Source organism: Callithrix jacchus, chromosome 16, assembly GCF_049354715.1.
Source record: "Callithrix jacchus isolate 240 chromosome 16, calJac240_pri, whole genome shotgun sequence".
Taxonomy (NCBI): Eukaryota; Metazoa; Chordata; class Mammalia; order Primates; family Cebidae; genus Callithrix; species Callithrix jacchus.
The window spans coordinates 74,885,309-74,905,275 of record NC_133517.1 but is presented as its reverse complement, the minus strand read 5'-3'; the positions used below and the strand labels follow the sequence as shown (position 1 = coordinate 74,905,275).

The window sequence follows — 19,967 nt, the reverse complement described above, 5'->3', positions numbered from 1 at the left end:
TCTACTGCTTACAAAGTATGAGATTTATGCAAGTTTTCGGGCTTCTCTGAGGCTCAATTTCCTTGTCATCAATTAAGATAATAGTATTGGCTGCCTCATAAGATTGCCATGAAGTTTAAATGTGATAAGATACTTCAGTATTTAACAAGTACTTGGCACACAGAAAATCCTCAATAAAAGTGACAGTTAGTATAACTATTATTATTTTCATTAGCATCATGTTTATTTTTTTTTTTTTGAGATGGAGTCTCACTCTTGTCACTCAGGCTGCAGTGCAATAGCACAATCTCACCTTACTGCATCCTCTGCCTCCCACATTCAAGCAATTCTCCTGCTTCAGCCTCCCAGATAGCTGGGATTACAGATGCCTGCCACCATGCCTGGCTAATTTTTGTATTTTTAGTAGAGTTGGGGGTTTCACCACGTTGGCCTGGCTGGTCTTGATCTCCTGACCTCGGGTGATCTGCCCACTTCAGTCTCCCAAAGTGTGGAGATTACAGGTGTGAGCCACCACACTCAGCCTCATTAATTTTTTTATTACATTGCCTCTCAACCAAATAATTGTGGGTCCACTATTCTTTAATTTACCAAATATTGATTGATCACCTAATATGTGTTAGGGACTATACATGATGCAGACAGAAAAGTTCTCTTTTCTAATGAGGTATACACTAGTGTGTGTGTGTTATAATACAAAATATATATTTGGTCTTTGTTTCTAATCTGGTGCCTAGCACAGAGCTCCTAAAACACAATTTTCTGAATGATTTAAGTACCTTTCATTATTCATGCCGGGAGCAGTGGCTCATGCCTGTAATCCCAGCACTCTGGGAGCCTGAGGCAGGTGGATCACCTGAGGTCAGGAGTTCAAGATCAGCCTGGCCAACACGGTGAAACCCCATCTCTGCTAAAAAATACAAAAAATTAGCCAGGCATGGTGGCAGGAACCTGTAATCCCCACTACTCTGGAGGCTAAGGCAGGAGAATCTCTTAAACCTGGGAGTTGGAGGTTGCAGTGAACCGAGATTGCGGCACTGCACTCCAGCGTGGGCAACAGAGTGAGACTCTATCTCAAACAAAGAAGTAGCTCCTTTTGACCATATCTGAGCTTATGCTAAGGAGATGACTCAGGGTGGGAGGGGAAGGGGAACAAGGAAGGAGCTCCACAGCTTCAGGATGAGGGCTGGTCACCAGAGAAAACAACCACAGGATTAGAGGGTTAGAATTTTCAGTCACCAGCCTCCAGAGAGAGGAAAGGGACTAGAAATTGAGTTCAACCACCAACAGCCAATGATTTAATCAATCATGTTGCCTACCTAATGAAGCTTTCATTAAAAAAATCTGAAACAAGGAGTCTAAGGAAACATGGGTTGGTGAACTCATCATTATGCTGGGAGGGTGGCACACCCAAAGTTCTATGCTCCACCCTCCACCCCACTTCCCACTCCCTCCCCCACTGTCACCCCACACACTGTGTGCATGTGCACATACACACACAGGCACACACCCCATCCCCAAACCTTGCCTCATTCATCTGTTTCATTTGACTGTTTCTGAGTTGTGTCCTATATGATAAACCAGTCATTGTGCGTAAAGCCCATTCTTGAGTTCTGTGAGTCCTTTTAGTGAATAATGGAACCAGAGAAGAGGGTCCTGGAAACCCCCATATTTGTAGCCAACTCAGACAGAAGCGTGGGTAGTCTAGGCACCTTGTTTGGGACTGCATTTGAAATGGAAGTATTCTTTCAAGACTGAGCCCTGTTAAACTCTGGGTAGCTAGTGTCAGAATTGAATTGAATTGTTACCCACTGTTGCCATCAGAGAATTAGAGAACTGGTTAGTGTTTGGAAAAAAACTACACAATGTGTTTATTGGGGTGGTGGTGGTGAGAGACAGTAAACAAAGAGATAGATAGGACTCACTTTTACAAAATAAATGCCATCATACCAATAAGAGTGGTACCAATAAAAGTAGCAGATGTGGTGGCCACATTTGATATGGTGGTAAGGGAGGCCTCTCAGAAGAGGAAACACCATGCTAAGTGCAACAAATATATGGATCATTGAAACCCTAAGCATTTAGCAATATATTCTTCATTTCATGGAAAAATATGCTGAAGAAGAGAGTTTAGATCATTTGCATTGGTCACCCAGCAAAAAAAAAAGTGCTAGAGCTAGAATTCTAACTTAATTCTGTCCCATCACTCCAACATCCCTTACCTATTTCAATCTGGTCCATGCTGTCCAGTGGAGCTTCCCAGGGACAGTTCAATTTCTGAGCTATCCTCTGATGGATATGTGACTATTGAGTGCTGGAAATTCAACTACAGACACTGAGAAACTGAATTTTTTTATCTTTTTTAATTTTCATCATTTGAATTCAAAGAGTCACATGTAGCTAGCGGCTTCTATCTTGCAAAGTGACAGTCTAGGATTTCTTTCTTGTGTGACAGCTCCCATCGCTTGGGTTTCTGCCTGATGTTCTGAAGCTTTCTGGACTCTGAGAAAGATGTCGGCTGGCAGCAAACACACCTGCTAACGATTAGCTACCCTCAACCCCCCACAGGCCTGTGTCATTCTAATTAGTCACTGTGTTCCAAACATGGGTATTAATTCTCCGTCTTTATTTCATTTTATATTTTATATACATGTTTTTTAATGGTAAAAAAAAAAACTGCGACGTTTTAGGCACACACAAATGCCAGAAGCCTATTAATCCGAAGGTGCAAGGGAGATGCTGATTGAGACCACATGGGCATTTTCTTAGAGCCAACCTTAGAGAAAAGAAAGGCGGTGTGAAGGGAGAACCTCTGCTGTATCATATGGCTGCAGCTTTAATTATTAAGAAGTAAGTGATGTTGTCAGGCAAGCCTCACAGACAGTGACCATGGATGAATTGACTTATTATACTCTTTCTGCATAAGTCCCAAAAGCAAAGATCAGCACTGCGAATCATAAAACAATGCCACAGTCCAAAACCATGCTCTGGAACTTTCTGTATTCTGATTGACTGACATGAGTCACGCTATGTGAACACAATATAGCTTATGTGTGATTCAAAATCCATGTGTTTCAGACCTAGCACAGCCACTCAAATTTGCTAAATGACTTGGGAAAAACATTTACCTCTCTGAGCCCAGCTGAGAGAGGTAAAATGTAGATAATAACAAAACCAGCTCTTTTGGTGTTTGCTGAAAATTAAAGGAGATAATAATTGCGTAGAATGTAGCATTACATTGGATATTAATAGTGAATATGCAAAAATGAAGAGATTGAGAAGGCAAGGTGGCTGATTAGGTGCAGCCAGGTGGAACAGCTGCCGCCGAGAGACTGAGGCAACTGGTGCACTCCCAACAAATCTTCAGAGGGAAGGCATTGAGAGTGGACGAAGGGAACCCACAGAAGCTGGGCTGAAGGGGGAGGAAGCTGGGAACCCTGCATAGGACTGCCTTGCACTGAGAAACTCCTTCCTGGCCCCCAACGACTCCAAGGGAATGAGTGAGTTGAACTAGTAAGGAGCAACTTGCTCTTGCCACTGGCCTCTGGAATCCTGGCAGAGGATCCAGAGACATTCTTTGCAGAACTAGAAAAAAACTATTTTAAAATTCATATGAAACAAAAAAAAGAATCCAAATACTTAAGGCAATCCTAAGCAAAAAGAACAAAGCTGGAGGCATCATGCCACCTGGCTTCAAATTATAGTAATATAATTTGAATTATATTATATTCAAATATATTCAGGGCTATAGTAACCTAAACAGCATTTTATTGGTACAAAAACAGACACATAGATCAGTGGAACAGAATAGAGAGTCATCATAGACACTTGAGTTGGCAAAGAGAAATAATAAGAGTAGCATAGTAGCTAATGCAGAGCCCAGAGGGTTTGGTGTGGGAGCATCTGCAGTGGAGCACAGCCAGGGAAGCCCATCTCCCTAAGCTCAACTTGCTGCCATAGGAGACTTTAGCCCTAGGGGAACTGTCCCATCTGAACTCTGCGGGGTGGCCTTGCTTATAAGATGAGGCCAGTCTTATCTGAGCCTCCCTTGGATGGCTAGCCTCTCCCAGGGCCTCAGGCTGACTGCACCTACTTGCAGGGCAGCCTCAAGCAGGGGTGAGAGGGGAGGGAACTGCATCATAGCTCCTGCACTGACAGACTGTGAGTCAGAAGAGAGCTCCAGCAAGATGACCCCCAGCAACACACCAACCCACCCACTCGCTCCCCACATTGAAGCTTCCCCCAGGCTCATGGCAAGCCCCCACATTGCTTTGCCAATGTGTGTGTATGCCGGAGGGTTGTGTCTTCCTTGCCCAGTCAGCATACCTGTGTGCATGCACCCTGCCCTGCCACTGCTGAGGGAATCCACTCTACCCCCCACAAAACCTACCCCACCCCCAGACCACCATTGCACTTGGAGCCTTGGCAGGCACAGAGCCAGTCAGCCCTGGCTCTGCCTGGACCCCACCTTTGCAGGAACTAGGTACAGGGAACAGTGGACCCTCCCCACTCCTGAGTTACCATCCCTGCCTGTGGTGCACAGATAGGCCTGCTATCACCAGCACCCCGCCCCTATGCTAAAATCACTTTTAGCCCATCAGTGCACACAGTCACCAGCAGGGAGCCCCCAAACCCCCAGCCATGCTTCCTCTACCACTGCTGTGAACTTTCATATGACTGCAAGCACCCTGGCACCAACTAGCACCCTACTGCAGCGAAAGAGCATGCACTCTGCCACTCTGCCATTACCGCTGCCTCTGGCACATGCAAATGAGGACAGATCCTGCTGCCACAGCACAACAAAATGTGTTGGATGACACTACCCAGCAGAATGTAGTGACCACCAGTCTGGAAGCAGCTTGGGGGCTCTCCCCAGTGCAGTGGATTCTTAACCTTGAGGATCCGAAGAACAATGTCAGGGCCCAATACAAGTCCTCCAGAGTCAGAGCACACAGTCCAGGATTTAAGAGCTGAGCACTGACCCCCTAAAATCTTCCAGAAACAAAGCCAGTCAGCTGAATCCAATTCATACCACAATCAAGTCTTCAAAATCATCAAATAGGTTTAAAAAAATCCAAAGTTCTGCAGCTTCAAAGACTGAGGAATCACCAACCTACAAAGACGAGAAAGAACCAGTGCAAGAGCTCTGACAACACAGAGCCAGAGTGCCTTCTTTCCTCCAAACGAGTGCACCACCTTTCCAGCACAGGTTCAAACCAGGCTGAGAGGGCTGAGAGGATAGAAATAGAATTCAAAATATGGACAGGAATGAAGATCATTGAGCTACAGGCATACAAGGAAGCTAAGACTCACAATAAAATGATACAGGAGCTGATAGACCAAATAGCTAGTATAGAAAAGAACATAACCAACTTGATACAGCTGAAAACACACCACAGGCATTTCATAACGCAATCACAAGCATTAACAGCAGAATAGATCAAGCTGAGGAAAGAATATCAGAGCTTAAAAAATGGCTTTCTGAGATAAGATAGATAAGAATAGAGAAAAAAATGAAAAGTAAAGAATAAAACCTCCAAGAAATATGGGGCTATGTAAAAAGACCAACTCCATGACTTATTGGAGACCCTAAAAGAGACTGAGTGAGTGTAAGCAACTTGAAAAACATGTCAGGATATCATCCGCGAGAATTTCACCAACCTAGCTAGAGGCCAACATTCAAATTCAGGAAATGCAAAGAATCCCAGTAAGATACTACACAAGAAGATCATTCCCAAGACATATAATTATCAAATTTTCTGAGGTTGAAATGAAAGAAAACAATGTTAAAGGCAGCTGGAGATAAAGGTGAGGTAACCTACAAAGGAAAGTCTGTCAGACAAACATCAGACCTCTCAGCAGAAATCCTACAATTGGGAGCCTATATTCAATATTCTTAAAGAAAATTGAAAAGCCTAGAATTTCATATTCAGCCAAACTAAGCTTCATAAGCAAAGGAGAAATGGGAACATTTTCAGACAAACAAATGCTGAAGGAATTTATTACCAGACCTACCTTACAAGAATTCCTGAAAGAATCACTAAATATGGAAAGGAAAAACCATTAACAGCCACTACAAAAACACACTTAAGCGCAAAGACCAGTGACACTATAAAGCAACCACACAAAACAGTCTGTATAATCACCAGCTAATATCATGATGACAGGATCAAATTCCTACATATCCATACTAACCTTGTACTGAGAAACTTGAAGCAAGGTACAGAACAGCTGGATTGATTACAGGTTGGCATTTGCCTTATTTTAACATGGTTCAAACAGTTGGTTACATTTAGCCAATACTCAGTGATTGGCACAGATGTAGGCTATGGTCAATTTACACTTCAACTTGTTATAGTTCATGATGCACTGAAAAACTTTTACACTGAACTTAAATATGTAAGAAGGCAACTTTAGGCTAAACTTGAATAACAGCACAATCAAATTAGAAATCAAGACTAAGAATTTCATTTAAAACCATAGAGTTGCATGGAAATGGAATAATCTGCTCCTGAATGACTCTTGGGTAAATAATGAAATTAACTCTGAAATCAAGAAATTCTTTGAAACCAATGAGAACAAAAACACAACATACGAGAATCTCATGGGCACAGCTAAAGCAGTGTTAGGAGGAAAATTTACAGCACTAAATGACCATATCAAAAAATTAGAAAGATCTCAATTTGACAACCTAAAATCACACCTAAAAGAATTAGAGAACCAAAAGCAGAAAGACAACAAGAAATAACAAAAATCAGAGCTAAATGAGACACTTAAAACCATTCAAACAATTAATAAATCTAAGAATTGGTTTTTTGAAAAAAGTTGGCAAAACAGGTAGATTGCTAGCTAGACTAATAAGAAAAGAGAGAAGATCCAAATAAACACAACTAGAAACAACAAAGGGGATATTACCACTGACCCCACAGAAATACAAGTCAGCATTAGAAAATATCATGAACACCTCTGTACACATAAACCAGAAAACCTGAAAGAAATGGATAAATTCCTAGACATATACACCCTCCCAAGACTGAGGTGGGAAGAAATTAAATCCCTAAAAAGACCAATAATAAGCTTCATAATTGAGTCAGTAATAAATAGGCTACCAAGCAAAACAAACCCAGGACTAGACAAAGCAACAGCCAAATTCTATCAGATTTACAAAGAGCTGGTACCATTGCTAATGAAAATATTCCAAAAAACTGAAAAGGAGAGATCCTTCCCTAAATCATTCTATGTGGCCAACATCACCCTGATACCAAAACCTGGCAGAGACACAACAAAAAAGAAAATTCCAGGCCACTATTCTTGATGAACATTGATGCAAAAACCCTCAACAAAATACTGGCAAACCAAATCCAGCAGCACATCAAAAAGCTCATTTGCCATGATAAATATGCTTTATTCCCGAGCTGCAAGGTTGGTTCAACATACACAAATTTTAAAATGTGACTCATCACATAAACAGAACTAAAAACACAAGACACATAATTATCTCAATACATACAGAAAAGTCTTTCAATAAAATTCAACATCCCTTTATGTTAAAAACTCTCAATAAAGTAGGTGTTGAAGGACATACCTCAAAATAATAAGAGCCATTTCTGGCAAACCCACAGCCAACATCATACTGAATGGACAAAAGCTGGAAGCATTCCCCTTGAAAACTGGAACAAGACATGGATCCCCTTTCTCACCATTTCTATTTGACATACTATTGGAATTCCTTTTTACAGCAATCAGACACGAGAAAGAAATAAAGAACATCCAAGTAGGAAGAGAAGAAGTCAGGCTAACCCTGTTTGTAGACATGACACTATATCTAGGAAACCTTATAGTATTGGCCCAAAAAACTCTGTAAGCTGATAAACAACTTCAGCAAGGTCTCAGGATACAAATCAATAAATAAAAATATGTAGCATTTCCATACACCAACAGCATCAAAGCCAAGAGCCAAATCAAGAACATAATCCCATTCATGATTGCCACAAAAAGAATAAAATACCTAGGAATGCAGCTAACCAGGGAGATGAAAAAAATCTCTATAAGGAGAACCACAAAACACTACTTGAAGAAATCAGAGATGACACAAACAAATAAAAAAAATTTGCACTCATGGATAGGAAGAATCAATATTGCTAAAATGGCTATACTGCCCAAAGTGATGTATATATTCAATGCTATTCCTATCAAAGTACATTCTTTACAGGACTAGAAAATGACATTCTTTGCAGAACTAGAAAAATCTATTTAAAAAATCATTTTGAACTAAAAAGGAGCCCAAATAGCCAAGGTAATCCTAAGCCAAAAGAAAAAAGCTGGAGGCATCATGCTACCCAACTTCAAACTATACTACGGGATTACAATAACCAAAACAGCATGGTATTGGTACAAAAACAGACATGTAGACCAATGGAACAGAATAGAGAGCTCAAAAATAAGGATGCACAACTACACTATCTGATCTTGGACAAAGCTGACAAAAATAAGCAATGAGGAAAGGACTCCTTATTCAATAAATGGTACTGGGGTAACTAGCTATTTGCAGATTGAAACTGGACTCCTTCCTTAAAACAAATACAAAAACTAACCCAAGATGAATTAAAGACTTAAATATAAAACCCAAAACTATGAAATCCCTGAAAGACAACCTAGGAAATACCATTCTGGACATAGGAATGCACAAAGATTTCATGACAAAGACACCAAAAACAATGGCAACAAAAGCAAAAATTGACAAATGTGATCGAATTAGGCTAATGAGCTTCTGCACAGCAAAAGAAACTATCATTAAAGTAAATGACAACCAACAGAACAGGAAAAAGTTTTGCAAACTATGCATCTTACAAAGGTCTAGTATCCAGCATCTATTAGAAACTTAAACAAATTTACCTAAATAAATAAAAGAATTCCACTAAAAAGTGGGCAAAGGACATGAACAGACATGGTATTGGTACTTTTTAAAAAAAAAAAGATACCTGCAGCCAACAAACATATGAAAAAAAGCTCAACATCACTGATCATTTGAGAAATACAAATCAAAACCACAGTGAGATACCATCTCACACCAGTCAGAATGGCTATTATTAAAAAGTTAAAAATAACAGATGCTGGTAAGGTTCCAGAGAAAAAGAAACACTTATACACTAATGGTGAGAGTGTAAATTAGTTCAACCATTGTGGAAAATAGTGTGGCCCTTCCTCAAAGACCTAAAAACAGAACTACCATTCAACCTAGCAATTCCATACTGTGTATATACCCAAAGGAATACAAATTATTCTATCATAAAGATGCTTGCATGGGTATGTTCATTCAAGCATTACTGACAATAGCAAAGACATGGAATCAACCTAAATGTCCATCAATGCTAGACTGGATAAAGAAAGTGTGGTACATAAACACCACGGAATACTATACAGCCATAAAAAAGAATGAGATCATGTCATTTTCAGGAACATGGATAGAACCACAGGTCATTATCCTTAGCAAACTAATGTAGAAACAAGAAACCAAATATCACATGTTCTCACCTATAGTAGGAGCTAAATGATGAGAACACGTGGACACATAGAGGAGAACAACAAATACCAGGGCCTACTGGAAGGTGGAGGGTGGGAGGAGGGAGATGAGGAAAGTCAACTCATGAGAACTAGGCTTAATACTTACGTGACAAAATAATCTGTACAACAAATCCCTGTGATAACAGTTTACCTATATAATAAACCTGCATATGTAACCCTGAACCTAAAACAAAAATTAAAAAAAGAAAAATAATAACAACCCTCACCTCAATAAAAAGTGACACCGCCACTGAAAAATAGTAAATGTTCAAAACAAGTGTTTTGATAATAATGATGATAACTAAGAAATTATTGTTTTCATTGCATGGCTATTCTTCCTTCTAGATTTTAATAAATATTAAAAAACAAATGCAGAGCATGTAATTCATAAGAGATACTCAGCTAGATGTTTCAGTATGGCACACTGAGTTCTCATGACAACTCTGTAAAGTCCACAGGGATCTCCGCAAGAATGCTGAAACTGAAACACAGGGAAGTTAAGATATTATGCAAGGACACACACAACCAGGTTGTCTAACTCGAATTTCTCAATCTTTTCTCTCTCTCTCTCTCTCTCTCTCTCTCCATTACCAATAATTTTTTATTAAGATCTTCACTACTGTTCTTGAATCTTTTAACCGTATCTTAAAAAACAACTTTTTCTTAATGATTTATTTTTTCTTTATATGAACTTTAAGTCACAATGCATATTTTTGGCAATTCTTGTTCTCCCTCTGTCTCTCTTTCCATCTTTTTCTAGGGCTTGCCACTTCCTTGCATTAGGCTCTGTTAAAAGATAAACTTAGGCACATTAACATTTTAAAGGTTTATTTGAGCAAACAGGGATTCGTGAATAAGGCAGTGCCAAACCACAAGCAGTTTGGACTCCACCGAGGAAATGAGAGGGTAAAGCTTTTATAGGGTGCTGGATGAAACAAAACAAAGAAAATATTTGATTGGTTAAGCAGAAAATTCCTGGTTAAAGATCACTTAATTGTTTCTGATTGGTTAAGCTTGTTTTGTTTTACTATTTACAGTGAGTTGGGTTTCAGTTTGCTTACATAGGAACTCAAGGCACTGGAGCTGTCTCAGCTCTATAACCTCCCAACTAATTATTGTCACTGCTCCACCTTTTTTATTTTTTAATACAGGGTCTCTCTCTGTCACCCAGTCTGGAGTGCAGTGGCTCAATCATGGCTCACTGTAGCCTTGACCTCTCAGGCTCAAGTAGTCCTCCCACCTCATCCTCCCAAGTAGCTGAGACTACAGGCCTGTGCCACTACACCTGGCTAATTTTTATTTGTTTGTTTGTTTTGGTATTTTTTGCAGAGATGGGGTTTAGCCATCTTGCCCAGGCAGGTCTCGAACTGCTGGGATCAAGCAGTCCTCCCCACTGGGCCTCCCAAAGTATTTTGATTACAGGCATGAGCCACCATGCCCAGCCCACCTTAATTTTACTATCAGCCACTAACTCTAAATATGGGACAAAGAAGCTAAGGACTCCTTTTCTCTAACTTGACTCCAGAAGCTTGAGGTAACAGCTCCCTGAAAAGTCCCAACAAGTAATTCTGGATTTTCCTAACAGGTATCTCACATGTACTCAGAAATGTAATAAATAATAAACAGGGATGCCTCACCTACTGTGACACTTGGAGAGCTGGTAGCCATCACTCAAGAAATCAGAACACGAGAAGATGGCATGGTAGGAGCAACTCAGGATTGCAGCTCTCAGTGAAGGCGCAGAGGGTGAGTCCAAGCCGCATTTCCAGATGGATCTTTGTTGCCCACAGAATGGGGAAATTCCCAGGTGTAGGAGAGACACGGGACACCAGCACAGCCCTTTCGGCTGGCGTGGCTGTTTCAGCCAGCCCCGCAGCGCAGCAGCACTCCACACAAAACGCACTGGTCTGGGTGCCCTGTTAAACTGGCAATCTGAGACTTGGGAGGGCAGATTAGCATATCCATCTGATTAAATGGGACTTGGACAGTGAGCCAGACCAGGAGATTCCCGGGAAGCGACATTTGAGCCAGCGCAGTGGGTCACTGAATGGGAAATCACACAGATCCTGGTGCCATATGAGCAGCCAACTGAAACACCTGGGAGAGAGTCAACTGCTCAACTTAAAAAAAAAAGAAAAAGGGCTCTCAGGCAGGGAGCCAGGTGATCAGGCTCAGTGGGTCCCACCCCCACAAAGACAAACAAAATGGCGATTCAAAACACTTGGGGTTGAGAGTTTCACTGCGGGCACAGCTGAATCCAGGACAGTGCAGCTCAGTGGGGGAGGGGCATCCGCCATTACCGAGGCATTCTGCCCCTACTGAGGTACACTCCCATTGCTGATGCAGCCTGCGGTTGCCAAGGCAACCCACCATAACAGAGAGACTCCGCCAACAGGGCAGAGCCCACAACAGCAGGGCAGAGCCTACAGCAACAGGGCGGACTCCACGGCAGCAGGGTGGAGCCCACAGCAGCAGGGGGGAGCCCACCACAGCAGGGCAGAGCCCATGGCAGCAGGGCGGAGTGCACAGCAAGAGGGCGGACCCCACAGTAGTAGGGCAGAGCCTTGGCAGGCAAATAGTGACAGAACTGCCTCCTAGCTGGGCAGGGCAGTGCAACGGATACTCATAAAGAAAGCCCGGACCCCCCAAGACAGAGCACCTGAGGAAAAAAAGGGGTTTTACAAGTTCTGCTGCAGCAGACTTACACGCACCTGCCTAACAGCCCTGAATGAACAACGGATATCACAGCGCAGCACTTGAGTGCCTATAAAGTACAGACCGTCTCCTCAAGCAGCTCCCTGATCCCTGTATATCCAAAGAATCACCTCAAAAAGGACTGATCAGACTGACATTTGGCGGGCATCATTCTGGGACAAAGATAGCAGAAGAAGAAACTGGTAGCATCCCTCACTGTTCTGCAGCTGCTACAGGTGTACCCCAGACAAACAGGGCCTGGAGTGGACCTCAGCAGTCATACAGCAAAGGGGCTACACTGCTAGAAGGAAAACTAAGTAACAGAAATCCTTCATCACCAACAATCTGGGTATCCATTCAGAGACCTAATCGAAAAGTCAGCAACTACTCAGACAACAGGTGGATAAATCCACAAAGATGGGAAGAAACCAGTGCAAAAAGCAGGAAAACACCAGAAACCAAAACACCTCACCTCCTACAAAAAACCAAAACTCCTCACCAGCAAGGGAACAAAGCTGGATGGAGAATGAGTGTGACAAAATGACGAATCAGACTTCAGAACGTGGATAATCAGTCACTTCCGTGAGCTAAAAGAACATGTTCTAAATCAATGCAAAGAAACGAACAACCTTGAAAAAAGATTCGAGGAAATGATAACAAGAATGGACAACTTAGAGAGGAATATGAATGGATTGAAGGAGCTGAAAAACACAACACGAGAACTTCGCGAAGCATGCACAAGTTTCAACAGCCGAATTGACCAAGCAGAAGAAAGAATATCTGAAGTCGAAGATCAACTCAATGAAATAAAACGAGAAAACAAGATCAGAGAAAAAAGTGCAAAAAGGAATGAACAAAGTCTCTAAGAAATGTGGGACTATGTGAAGAGACCTAACCTACGTTTGATAGGTGTACCAGAATGTGATGAAGAGAATGAATCCAAGCTGGAAAATACTCTTCAGGATATTATCCAGGAAATTTTCCCCAACCTAGCAAGGCAGGCCAATATTCAAGTCCAGGAAATACAGAGAACACCACAAAGATATTCCGCAAGAAGAGCAACCCCAAGGCACATAATTGTCAGATTCACCAGGGTTGAAATGAAGGAGAAAATACTAAGGGCAGCCAGAGAGAAAGGTTGGGTTATCCACAAAGGGAAGCCCATCAGAATCACAGCAGATCTCTCAGCAGAAACTCTACAAGCCAGAAGAGAGTGGGGGCCAATATTCAACATCCTTAAAGAAAAGAACTTTCAACCCAGAATTTCATATCCAGCCAAACTGAGCTTCGTAAGTGAAGGAAAAATAAAATCCTTTACCAACAAGCAAGTACTCAGAGATTTTGTCACCACCAGGCCTGCTCTACAAGAGCTCCTAAAAGAGGCACTACACATAGAAAGGAACAACCAGTACCAGCCATTTCAAAAACATACCAAATGCTAAAGAGCATCAACTAATGGGCAAAACAGCCAGCTAGCATCAAAATGGCAGTAGCAAATTCACACATAAAAATATTAACCCTAAATGTAAATGGGCTAAATGCACCACTCAAAAGACACAGATTGGCAAATTGGATAAAAATCCAAAACCCATTGGTGTGCTGTATCCCAGAAACCCATCTCACATGGAAGGATACACAAAGGTTCAAAATAAAGGGATGGAGGAAGATTTACCAAGCAAATGGAGAGCAAAAAAAAGCAGGAGTTGCAATTCTCGTCTCTGATAAAATAGACTTTAAAGCAACAAAGATCAAAAGAGACAAAGAAGGTCATTACATAATGGTAAAAGGATCGATACAACAAGAAGAACTAATGATCCTAAATATATATGGACCCAATACAGGAGCACCCAGATATATAAGGCCCTTCAAAAAAATCAATAAATCCAAGAGCTGGTTTTTTGAAAAGATCAACAAAATAGGCAGACAACAAGCCAGACTGATCAAAAAAAGAGAGAGAGAGAACAACCAATTAGATGCAATAAAAATCGACAAAGGGGAAATCACCACAGATTCCACAGAAATTCAAACCATCATCAGAGAATATTACAAACAACTCTATGCAGATAAACTAGTAAACCTGGAAAAAATAGATAAATTCCTGGACACCTGTGTCCTCCCAAGCCTAAACCAGGAGGGAGCTGAAACTATGAATAGACCAATAACAAGGTCTGAAGTCGAGGCAGAAATTAAGAGCCTACCACACAAAAAAAGCCCAGGTCCAAATGGGTTCACAGCCAAATTCTACCAGACACACAAAGAGGAGCTGGTACCATTCCTTCTGAAACTATTCCAAATAATCCAAAAAGAGGGAATTCTTCCCAAATCATTTTATGAAACCAACATCATCCTGATACCAAAACCTGGCAGAGACTCAACAAGAAAAGAAAACTTCAGGCCAATATCCATGATGAACATAGATGCAAAAATCTTCAATAAAATACTGGCAAACCGATTGCAACAGCACATCAAAAAACTTATCCATCATGATCAAGCAGGATTCATCCCAGGGACGCAAGGCTGGTTCAACATACGCAAGTCTATAAACGTAATTCACCACATAAACAGAACCAAAAACAAAAACCACATGATTATCTCAATTGACACAGAGAAGGCATTTGACAAAATTCCTTTGTCAAAATTTAGCCCTTTATGCTAAAAACCCTCAATAAACTCGGTATTGATGGAACGTATCTCAAAGTAATAAAAGCTATTTACAACAAACCAACAGCCAATATCATACTGAATGGGCAAAAACTGGAAGCATACCCTTTGAAATCCGGCACTAGACAAGGATGCCCTCTTTCACCACTCCTATTCAATATAGTACTGGAAGTGCTAGCCAGAGCAATCAGGAAAGGAAAAGAAATAAAGGGTATTCAAATAGGAAAGGTGGAAGCCAAATTGTCTCTATTTGCAGATGACATGATAGTATACCTAGAAGACCTCATCTCCTCAGCCCAAAAATTCCTGAAACTGATAAGCAAGTTCAGCAAAGTCTCAGGATATAAAATCAATGTGCAAAAATGACAAGCATTCCTATACACCAATAACAGACTTAAACAGAGCCAAATCAAGAACGAACTGCCATTCACAATTGCTACAAAAGGAATAAAATACCTAAGAATACAACTTAAAAGGAACATAAGGGTCTTCAAGGAAAACTACAAACCACTGTTTAATGAAGTAAGAGAGGACACAAACAGATAAAGAAACATTCCATGTTCATGGTTAGGAAGAATCAGTATTGTGAAAATGGCTATACTGCCCAAAGTAATTTACAGAATCAATGCTATCCCCATCAAGCTACCATTGACTTTCTTCACAGAACTGGAAAAAACCACCATGAACTTCATATGGAACTAAAAGAGAGCCTGCATAGCCAAGTCAATTCTAGGCAAAAAGAACACAGCAGGAGGCATCACACTACCAGATCTCAAACTATACTACAAGGCTACAGTAATCAAAACAGCATGGTACTGGTACCAAAACAGAGACATAGACCAATGAAACAGAACAGAGGCATCGGAGGCAACACAACATATCTACAACCATACAATCTTTGATAAACTTGACAAAAACAAGCAATGGGGAAAGGATTTCCTGTTTAATAAATGGTGTCGGGAAAACTGGCTAGCCATGTGCAGAAAGCAGAATCTGGACCTTCCTGACACCTTACACTAAAATTAACTCCAGATGGATTAAAGGCTTAAACATAAGACCTGGCACCATAAAAACCCTAGAAGGAAATCTAGGCAAAACCATTCAGGACATAGGAGTAGGCAAGGACTTCATGACCAAAACACCAAAAGCATTGGCAACAAAAGCCAAAATAGACAAATGGGACCTAATCAAACTCCACAGCTTCTGCACAGCAAAAGAAACAGTCACTAGAGTGAATCGGCAACCAACAGAATGGGAAAAAATTTTTGCAGGTTATCCATCTGACAAAGGGCTGATATCCAGAATTTACAAAGAACTCAAACAGATTTACAGGAAAAAAACAAGCCCATTCAAAAATGGGCAAAGGATATGAACAGACACTTTACAAAAGAAGACATACATGAGGCCAACAGACATATGAAAAAAATGCTCATCATCACTGGTCATTAGAGAGATGCAAATCAAGACCACATTGAGATACCATCTCACGCCAGTTAGAATGGCGATCATTAAAAAATTCAGAGACAACAGATGCTGGAGAGGATGTGGAGAGATAGGAACACTTTTACACTGTTGGTGGGAGTGTAAATTAGTTCAACCATTGTGGAAGACAGTGTGGTGATTCCTCAAGGACCTAGAAATACAAATTCCATTTGACCCAGCAATCCCATTACCAGGTATATATCCAAAGGACTATAAATCATTCTACTATAAGGACACATGCACACGAATGTTCATTGCAGCACTGTTTACAAAGACCTGGAACCAACCCAAATGCCCATTGATGGACTGGACTGGGAAAACGTGGCACATATACACCATGGAATATTATGCAGCAATCAAAAATGATGGGTTCGTGTCCTTTGTAGGGACATGGATGAATCTGGAGAACATCATTCTCAGCAAACTGACACAAGAACAGAAAATGAAATACCGCATATTCTCACTCATAGGCGGGTGAGGAAAAATGAGAACACAGGGACACAGGGAACGGAGTACTACACACTGGGGTCTATTGGGGGAAATAGGGGAGGGACAGCAGCGGGGGGAGCTGGGAAGGGATAGCCTGGGGAGAAATGCCAAATGTGGGTGAAGGGGCAGAAGGCAGCAAAACACACTGCCATGTGTGTACCTATGCAACTATCTTGCATGTTCTGCACATGTACCCCAAAACCTAAATGCAATAAAAAAATAATAAAAAATAAATAATAGACAATTATAGATAGGTGATAGATATATATTGATTGATTGATTGATAGGGAGATGAAGCTTCCCTGTGGTGTCTTATTTCCCTCCTGGTGCCATACCAGTGGGTGTCATTATGTCCACCTGCCATCCCCATCCTTTGGGCTGTGGCAACCTAAAATAAGAACATCTGGATGCAGCAGACATGCCCAGACCCTGCTATAGATGCACAGGAGCCCTCAGGAGAGCAAGCCTCACAGTGCTATGGCAACAAGTGGCTCATTTTCTCAGAGAAGCCAAAGCAGAGCCATTTGGTGACTTGCAGCATTTTAAAATAAGAGAATGTCTCATTCACTCTAACTTACACTGCTAACTGCATCTCCCTCTCCATTTCAGTAGGACTCAATTACACAGATGCTCCCCAACTTATAATGGGATTATGTCCTAATAAACCTATCAGAAAATGAAAATATTCTAAGTCAAAAATGCATTTAATACTTCTAACCTACTGAAGAGAGTAGCTTAGCCTAATCTACCTTAAACAAGCTCAGGACACTTACATTAGCTTACAACTGGGTAAAATCATCTAAAACAAAGCATATTTTATAATAAAGTGTTAAAATCTTCATGTAATCCACTGAATATTCAAGTACAGTTTCTGCTGAATGCATATCACCTTTGTACCATCCTAAAGACCAAAAATCTTAAGTCAAACCAAGATAAGTCAGGGATCATCTGTATTTATGGGGATCTGGCTTGGAAATATAATGTCAGTGAAAAATACTAGAACACACCATGAATTCTGCATCCATACTGAGGAGGAAGGTGAACTAGTCCCCTAGCATCATTCTCCCCAATTCTTCCTTAAGTGTCTCATCAGTTCCTCAAGTAGCAGGGGTTCAGGGAGACTCACATTTCAGTTATCCAAACAAGCCCAGGTAAATTTTCCCTAGGCTCAAGCCAAAGCACCTCTTAAAAACTGCTGGGTAAAATCCAAAATTCATTTCTAGGACCAAACACATACAAGGAATTCTGACTTGCATGAGAGAGAGTACGATTCACCCTCAACCAGCCCAGCACAGAGAAGTCTTTCAACACCAACACACTTTTACATGTATAGCCCACTCACCGTTAAATTCCTTCAGCCAGAGTCACACAGTTCTGTTGTCATAGAAAACACCTCTGGGCATACTAATTTTTCTTGAAGCCCAGCAAAATAATAACTTCCCAGGCCCTTTCAAAGACCTGCTCAGTAGGCAGGTTTTTGTTACATGAAGTGGGAGTGCTGGTTGACCTTATAAGCATCATCAACCTTCAGGATGCACAATCTGAACTTGTGGTGGACCAGTGTAGCCCAAACACCTCCGTAATAGTGACAGTAGTAACAGCTCTGTTTAATGCGACATAGTTTTCAAAACAAATGAGAGATATATCACTGTCATTCTCATTTAGAAGATGAGAATGCTGAGACACGGGTTAGCTAATTCACCCAAGGCAAGCTGGGATGAAAAACGAAGGCTGGGTACTTGCCATTTATTCACTGCCCTACCTGTTCCCCTCCCCGCTTCTTCAATCTTCTATTTAAATTACAGTTTCAGGCGGCCGGGCGCAGTGGCTCACACCTGAAATCTCAGCACTTCGAGAAGCCGAAGTGGTCAGGAGTTTGAGACCAGCCTGACCAACATGGTGAAATCCTGTCTCTACCCCCACCCAAATAAAATACCAAAATTAGCTGGGCATGGTGGCACCCTTGTAATCCCAGAGATTGCTTGAACCTGGGAGGCAGAGGTTGCAGTGAGCCAAGATCATACCACTGCACTCCAGCCTGGGCAAGAGTGAGACTCAGTCTCAAAAAAAAAAAAAAAAAAAAAAATTAGTTTCAAGTCACTCTCTGATCTCTACTTCTGGAGGATCACGTGGTTTTGCACTTTTAGCACTAATTTTTCAATGTTGGTCTGCTAATCACTTACCCTGAGTGATTCAAAAGAAGCATAAGGCAGATTCTTACCTTTGAAAAGCTTTCAATCTAGCTGAGGCTGTGACCAAGGTGTTTGTTGACATCAGTGCGGGCCAGCAAAAACAGGCACTTTAAAAAGGAGAGGTTGCTGCCAAAAGGAGATACTTTAAGACAATGACTATCTTGGAAATAATCTTGTTTCTCTTTTTATCTTCATTTCCAGAAAGCTCAAAACCAGATCTGAAGTTTAATTATCTCAATTTATAATTTCCCTTGAAGTATACAGAGCTGTGATATTTTCATTCTCTCACAGCACTAGGGTGTGGGGGGTAGCGTAATTTGTTATTTCTATTTTATATCTTTGCTGTTATATGTTCTACTGACACCTTAATGAAATTATCTGAGATAAAAGCTAATAATATTATAATGAGAAACTAAAACTGTTAAGGGATACAGTTTTAAATTTATTTATACTTACAGTAACATAAAATTTTTGCAACAACTTGTAAAAGTGAACACACTACAAAAGATGACAATTAGGTAAAAACACATAATAGAAATTAAGTTAAGGAGCAACAGTAGATAATTCCAAGTGCTTGAGGTTAGCTGATTATTATAATTGACCATAATTTTTTTCTTTAAATTTGATAACAGCTGACATTTGGGGAGAAGGAGAAAAAAGAATAAATACATTGTGTTTATTTTCTGATGAAAGACCACATGCCAAAGTGATCAGTTCATACTGAGATCAGCAGAAAACCTTTGAGCACATATTGAGTGCCCAGGACATATGCATATACATAAAAAAGATTCGTATCTATAATAAAGTGTTTCCCCTGCAAATATGGGCAAAAGTCATATTGAGGTAATTCACAGATGTACCAAAAGCCAGATAATATATTAAAATATG

General features: G+C 40.9%; 1 long non-coding RNA gene across 3 annotated transcripts in view; it reads right to left on the bottom strand.

Moving 5' to 3' along the window:
- The window catches only part of LOC144579768 (uncharacterized), a 656,332-nt gene that overhangs the window by 377,349 nt on the left and 259,016 nt on the right, over positions 1–19,967 (bottom strand). The gene's annotated exons all lie outside the window — the stretch shown is intronic.